This window comes from Spermophilus citellus (assembly GCF_964194105.1).
Source record: "Spermophilus citellus genome assembly, chromosome: 2".
NCBI classification, from domain to species: Eukaryota; Metazoa; Chordata; class Mammalia; order Rodentia; family Sciuridae; genus Spermophilus; species Spermophilus citellus.
This window is the reverse complement of record NC_138183.1, coordinates 242591351-242597764: the sequence shown is the minus strand read 5'-3', so window position 1 is coordinate 242597764 and position 6414 is coordinate 242591351.

The following is a 6414-nucleotide window of genomic DNA, read 5'->3' as shown; positions in this document are numbered from 1 at the left end:
TGCCTACTATGGTTTGACACTCTGGAACCTTGAGCCAAAATAAACTTTGCCTCCTCTACATTGTTCTCAGGTCATTTGGTTATAGCAATGAAAAAGCTAACTGAAACACTGGGGCATGCTTGGGAGCCCAGGTGAAGGTAGCCATGTCTCCTTGGCTCATGCCACCAAGGTTTACCACCTAAGCCTCCTGGAAGGGGCAGCCACACCTGGACTCAGTAGAGCTGAACCCTGAAGAGGCAAGGAATGCTGTGGTGGTGCTGGGCAGCAAGGGCTGAGGCCCTGTGGGTGCGGGTGGCTCCTTCCTTTGAAATCATTCTTTTCCCTGGGCTCTGGAACTCTGGCATCTAGTGGGAGGGACAGCCCCAGTGTTCTCTGAATTGCCATTGGGATCATTCTGCCACCCTCTCAAGTCCACAGCACTTGGCTGGTCCTTACCCATCTCCATGTCGAATGGTCACATTGGCCACACCCTGGTGTCCTCTATGGAGCACACTTTTTACAATACTGTCAGGCTGAGGATTTTCCAAAATTTTAAGTTCTTTTTATCTTTTTAAAATTTGTTCTAATTAGTTATACATGACAGCAGAATGCACTCTGACACATCATACATAAATGGAGTATAACCTCATTCTTCTGGTTGTACATGATGTAGAATCACACCAGTTGTGTAGTATATGCACATAGGGTAAAAATATTCGATTCATTCTACTATCCTTCCTGCCCCTATGCACCCTCCCTTCCCTTCATTCCCCTGTTCCTAGTCCAAACTACCTCTATTTTTCCCTACTCCCCCCACCCCAAATTATTGTGAATTAGCATCCTCATATCAAAGAAAACATTCAGCCTTTGGTTTTTTGGGATTAGCTTATTTTGTTTCGCATAATATTCTTCAGCTCTTTTGATGAAAATTCCATCTTTAAATTCTTTCAGTCTTCCTGTGTTTTGCTATACAGTTTTGAAGAGAAGCCCAGGAGCACTTTCAACACATTGCTTAGAATTTCTTCAGCCAAATATCATCTTGTTTAACCTGTGCTTCTGTACCCAGAATATCCCGTGTTTAACCTGTGCTGGCTATAAATTGGAATGCCCACAACCCCCGTCCTTAGGTTTGATTATTTGCTAGAGTGGCTCACAGAACTCAGAGCAACACGTGGGGTTTACTGGTTTATTTTAAAAGATATTTACTACAAAGGATGCAGATGAAGAGGTGCATAGTGAGAGGCATAGAGGAGGGGAGGTGTGGAGTCTATCCCCCTCCGGGCGTATTACCCCCTTGGAACCTCCATGTGTTCAACTACCTGGAATCGCCAAACCCTGTCATTTTGAGTTTTGATGGAAACTTGATGGCGTAGGTACAATTGCTAAGAGGTTGGATGGCAAGGCCTGTTTAGACCCATCAGCATTTTCTGCTTGAGGGACATGGGGCAGGACCCCTCTGGAATGAAGAGGATCTTAAGACCTACAATCAGACAAGGCAGGTCAGATTATATTTTTATGGCCAGCTAAAGGAAGAGGGAGATTAAAGAGTTTCTGTAATCTACCTTGAGCAGGAGGATCACAAGTTAGAAGCCAGCTCGGGCAACTTAGAAAGGCCCTGTATCAGAATGAAGAAAAAAAAAGCTGGGGATCTAGCTCAGTGGTTAAGTGCTTCTGGGTTCAGTCCTCAGTACCACAAATACATACATATATACATACATACACATATAAAAATAAAATAAAATAAAATACATACTTCCTTGGGAGTGAAGTGATAAACCAGGAACCCATGGTTGATATTAAGATACATAAAATATCACAGGTTGTCATAAATTAGATAGCTTATAAACAATGCAGATTTATTTCTCATAGTTCTGGAGGCTGTGAAGTCAAAGATCAAGGCCTTGAAAGATGTGTCTGGTGAGGACCTGTAACCGCGTTCATAGATGCTGCCTTTGCACCTTCATCTTCAGGGAGGAAGGGCCAAGACATCTCACCTGGGCTGCTTCTATAAGGCACTGACTTCACAAGGACTCTACCCTCATGACCTCATCATCTCCCTTAAGGCTCCGCCTCCTAACACCTTCACTCTGGGGGAGGGGGGTGTTAGGATTTTAACCTATGAATCTTGAAGGGACATAGACATTTAGTACATAAAGAGACCCACATTCCATTGGGCAAAATAGAATTCATGGCTCTTGCCAGCTGCAGGGGAGACTGGGAGATGTTTAGCTGTGTAGTTCAGAGGACCTGATATTGATGACAATTCACTTTTCTTGCTAGGGGTTGCTTTCCCGAGGGTCCTTTCAGCCTAAACATTCAAAAATGTCCCCTAGGCTCTGTCCATCCTCACCCAAGCCACTGATCACTGGCTTCTTGCCACCCTCAGCCTAATTCTCTCACCTGGTTTCCTGAACTCACCAACCTCTTTCAGGGCCGTCATAGTCTTTCCCCGAGGTCTGGCAAAAGGACAGGGTCCTATGGCCCTGCTGGATGGCTGAATGGAGTCCCCGAGTTGTAATGGGTCAGAGCTGTCACTGAACTTAGAAATCATCTCATCTGCCTGAGCTTCTTAGCCTTTTATTTTTTAAGCCTATTTTTTTTCTTTTTAAAAGGAGTATGAGGATTATCCACTTGATTAGAGTATTCAACCAAAGCTGTGGATAAAAATGCACAATTTCACAAACTAGAATCTCTATCATTGACTTCCTAGACCAGTGGTTCTTTTATGTTTTTTGGGTCTTTTTTGGTGGGGCAGGAGTGGGTACTAGGCATTGAACTCAGAGCACTTGACCACTGAGCCACATCCCCAGCCCTATTTTGTATTTTATTTAGAGACAGGGTCTCATGAGTTACTTAGTGCCTTGCTTTTGCTGAGGCTGGCTTTGAACGTGCGATCTTCCTGCCTCAGCCTCGAGCCGCTGGGATTACAGTTGTGTGCCGCCTGTGCCTGGTTAGACCAGTGACACACTTTCCTGGGTTGCTCATTAAAAAGGCACATTCCTTGCAGTTAAGCAAGAGCCAGCCTCAGCAACTTAGCGAGGCCCTAGGCAACTCAGCGAGACCCTGCTTCTAAATAAAGTATAAAAAAAGGCTGGGGGGATGAGACAGACATCATTCCCCTAAGTACATGTATGAAAACACAAATGGTGTGACTCTACTTTGTGTACAACCAGAGACATGAAAAATTGTTCTCTATTTGTGTAATATGAGTCAAATTGCATTCTGCTGTCATATATAACAAATTAGAATTTAAAAAAAAAAGAAAAAAAGGGTTGGGTGTGGCTCAGTGGTAAAGCACCCCTGGGTGCAATCCCTCCTACAAAAAAAAAAAAAAAAATGCACATCCCTGGATCTCCTCCCAGGATTCCAATTCAGGAAGCATGCCCAGAAATGTGCATTTTGGGAAAACCCTGAAACGGAGGGTAAAGAAGGGCAGTGGGCTTTAAGTGGGTGCCCAGCTGCTCTGCTGGGTGGGTTTGTGCCAGGCAACCCCTGTGCTCGTCTTCCCAGGGGCCCTGCAGAGTTGAGCTGGCACAGCTTTGTCCCATGCTCTCCTAGTCCCCCGCCTGTAGGAGCAGGACTGGCAGGAGCCCAAGCCAAACACTTAAGACTCATTAGTGAGACCAGTGGAGCCTGGGCTCTGTGCTGGGAGGGAGGCGAGGCAGGGGCCCCACTCCTGGGGAAGGCAGTGTGCGATTGCCAGTGTGGGTAGGGGTCTGTCCCACTCTCCCACTTCCAGGGAGGAGGGCAAAGCACACCCAGAGCTTTGGCCAAAGGCAGGTGTCTGACAAATAACACAGCCGGGACAGTCCTGTTACTCTGTCATGTAGCCCCTTCTCAGTGCCTGGGGTTCTCTGAAGTGGCCTTGGAGTGTCCAACGTCACTTGGATGTCTGCATTGGGGAATACTTTGGACAATCAAGCAGGCTGATCCATTTTAGTCAAAGGTGGCTCTTAGGCAATTTCTGAAGAGTTGAACAAGCTCCAGGAGAGTCGCTAGAAGTGAAGTGCCTTCCAGGGCACCACTTTGAAGGCAGCAGCTCCAGTGTCTCTAAAATATTCAAACCCTTTTCTACCTCTTAGAAAGCTGAGCAGTTCCCCCCATTTTTTTTGGCCATTTTCCTCAATGTTTGTTTATCTTGTGCTGGGAAAAGTGATACGGAAGTTGCTCATAGGTGGAAATAAACCACCAGTGACACTGCAGAAGGATCACAAAGCTTTGGCCAACTAGGGAGGCCTGCCTCATCGCCCGAGGATGGCAGGAGAAGTACCAGAACAAGAGGGACACAGGTCCGAGCATCAGGTCCTGATGCAGGCTGTGGTGGCGTGGCAGGTCTCCTGCCAGTGGGGGACAGGGTGCAGAACCTGAGGGAGCAGCAAGTGCAGCAGAAAGGGCCACATCCGGCGTGGCACATGGATAAGCCGTCACCTGCTGACCACAGTGGAGTCCAGGTGCGAGAGAAGATTGGGTCACACCTGGAGAAGGTTAAAGATACAGTGACAGACCTGCTGTCCAACAGCTGGCTTGCTTTCTCCCCAAGGATTGGACTTTACCTCTATTATCCCTGTGGTCACCTTATACCCCAGGTACAGGAGGACATCCCTGATTCCAAGTTCCATCTTGACATGACCAGAGCCATCTTGATCATAAGTGCCAATTTGCTTGCCAAGGTGACCCTGGCACTCATTGCAAACACAATAGAACAAACAATGTCATTAAGATAACTGAGCACATTGTGCTAGCCACTGGCATCTGGACTGCTCCTAACTGACAATGGATATGTTCATAGTTTTGAGAAAGGCCAGGTACATTCCACTTGACTGACTGCAGCTCACCTTTGTCTAGTTTACCATATAAACCCCTTCCTCTTGCCTTGGGGAGGGGGAATCCTGTCTTGCTGCCCAAGACACACACAAATCACAAGCTATGCAATTCTAGAGCTGTTTCTTTTTTGGTCTATTGACATCTTTTCTTTCTTTCTTTTCTTTTTGGTACTGGTGATTGAACTCAGGGGCGCTTGACCACTGAGCCACATCCCCAGCCCTGTTTTGTATTTTATTTAGAGACAGGATCTCACTGAGTTGCTTAGTGCCTTGCTTTTGCTGAGGCTGGCTTTGAACTCGTGATTCTCCTTTCTCAGCCTCCCAAGTTTCTGGGATTCAAGGCCTGCACTACCGTGTCTGGCACCTTTTCTTTATTTATTTTAAATTTTTAAAAACATTTTTACTTATTTTATTTAGAGACAGGATCTTGCTAGGTTGCTGAGGCTTTCCCCAAGGTTCTTGTTGATAATTCTTGGAGGGCGAATCCAGTCCCAATCCCATTACAATGAGCCATGTCTGAAATCTCTCTTCCTGATGCTCTGCTTCTGAGGCCCTAACAGTGGGCTTTAGCTATGGATGAACTGGGTAACAGGACAATGGAAGACGCCTTACTGGAATTGAGCAGGAGTGGAGTGCATTAGCCCCTGCTGCTCGCCCACCTCCCCATGATCCTGGAGCTGGGGTTGATATCTGGGCCCTGGGTGTTGGGGTGGTAGTGGCAGGGTGTCATGGTATGATGGCTGCCCACTGTTTGGCATGTTCTTTCTCTAGCATCCTGTCTCCCAAACGTGGTCCAGCCATCTAAAGAGGTCACAGCGCATCCCTGAGAGGGTTAGAGACAGCTCCGGAGGAGGAGGAGGAGGAGGAGGAGGAGGAGGAGGAGGAGGAGGAGGAGGAGGAGGGAGCAGATCAGAACTTATATTTGGCTTCTGACCCTCCTGAGCCTCAGCCTTAAGAGAGGTGTGAAAATAGAGAATCTGCTTTCACAGGACTGTGATCTGCATGATGGCCATCTAAGTGCCGGGGCAAAGCACTAGCAGGTCTTGTCCTTTTCCTTTGTTAATATGGTAGAAACTGAGGACCACTTGCAGACCTCCCTCCCCCAGGCCGATGACTCAAAGCACGCTCTGATGCTTGGCCTGGAAGTTGGAGGATGGGACTTTCTTGGGGCCCATTTGCCTCCCAGTCTCTCTCAACCAGAATCCTAAGTTCACCTGGAAGAGCCCTTTGGCCCTTGCAGCTGCCGCCCTGGCCTGAGCCCCTCCCCTGCCAGCAAGTGCTCATCACAGACAGGAAAAATGCTGGCAGGTTTCAGAAACACACCACCCTGTCCTGGGGAGAGTGCCAGGCCCTGGTGGCCAGAGCTGCCTGGGCGCAGAGTGATAAAGTGGGTTTTAATCGCTGTGCAAGGGAATGACTCTAATTATACTTTTATTTATATAGCACTCTGTCTCCAAAGGGCCCTGTGCTCATTCATTCATTATTTTTCAAAGTGAAGTTTATTGAATATTTTTTCCGATGACAAAAAGCAAAGCATGTTTATTGTAGAACACTTAGAAAATACAGGGAAGTAAAACTAAGAAAAGAAATTGCTGTGATCTCACCACCAAAT